Source organism: Tupaia chinensis, unplaced genomic scaffold (genome assembly GCF_000334495.1).
Source record: "Tupaia chinensis unplaced genomic scaffold, TupChi_1.0 Scaffold000416_1, whole genome shotgun sequence".
In the NCBI taxonomy this organism is placed as follows: Eukaryota; Metazoa; Chordata; class Mammalia; order Scandentia; family Tupaiidae; genus Tupaia; species Tupaia belangeri.
This window is the reverse complement of record NW_006159921.1, coordinates 835,969-837,261: the sequence shown is the minus strand read 5'-3', so window position 1 is coordinate 837,261 and position 1,293 is coordinate 835,969.

The window sequence follows — 1,293 nt, the reverse complement described above, 5'->3', positions numbered from 1 at the left end:
GAGAGAGAGAGAGAGAGGGGGGAAAAGTTAGAAAGCAAGCCACCAGGTCCACAACTTGAACTTTAATTTCAATATATGTTCATTTTAGTATTTAATGTATCTTGCTGTGTTTATAGCTGTTTTTGGCATTTGATTTAAAAATATATAAAAAACAGTTCAGAACATGGCATAGTGGTTAACATAGTTAGATCCCACTTGGCAGACTGCACAGTTCAAATCCTAGACCCAGTGTTTGAGAAACCTGCCAGGTGAGTGTGTGCCCAAAATCTTGAGAGGAGGTAGAAATGGAAGAGAAGCGATTGTGGTGTGACCATTTCCTGTGGGAGGATGATTTGTCACTTTCCCTCTGTTGGTATCATTTTGTTTGTATTGGGAGAGGTTTTTGCTATAGGTGCGTGTGCTCACCAGAAAGGCAGAGACAGAAAGACAGAAAGCGAGAAATCACCCTCCACGGGCGATGGCCATGCCGCAATCCCTTCTCCTCCATTCTCTTGGGATCTTGGGCACACATGCACATGTGCCCGGCGTGAGTTTAAGCCATCAGGTCCAGGACTCGAACCGCAGTTGACTACATGGGAGTCCTGTGACATAGCCATTACGCCAACTGCTGATCCCATAGAGCTGTAATTTTTTAAAATATTACTTAGTTTTATTTATTTATTCATTTATTTTAATTTGACCAGAGAGAAAGAAGGAAAGTGAGAAAGCAAGCCACCAGGTCTGGGACTCGAACAGTGGTCAGCTGTGTGAGACTGTCTAGCGCCTTAATCACCACACCACCTGCTAGTCTCTAGACCTGTAATATAATTAAATATATTTTTATGATTGTTTATAGTCTGATTAGGAAAAGGAGAATGTGAGCCAGTGTGAAAATTAATATTCATTCTTCTTACATTCCATCCTTGTTTTTTAAGAATTATTTTATTTAATTTTATTCATTGTCATTATTTTATTTTTTATTGAAGTTGATCAGAGAGAGACATAGAGAAGGAAAGTGAGAAAGCAAGCTGCCAGGTTCAGGCGCCATGTAGGAGTTCAGCACCTTAACCAGCACACCACCTGCTGGCCCTGACATACTGTTTTCGAAATGCTGAACCAATAGAAATGGAGATTTGGGGGTGGGCAGGTAGCATAGTGGTTAAGGTGCTGGAATCCCACGTGGCCTAGAGGCTTGCTTTCTCACTTTCTCTCTGTCTCTCAGGTCAAATTGAAAAATGATAATAATGGGAACCAGCAGTTAGCGTAATGGCTATGTCACTGGACTCCCACGTAGTCGACCGCGGTTCGTGTCCC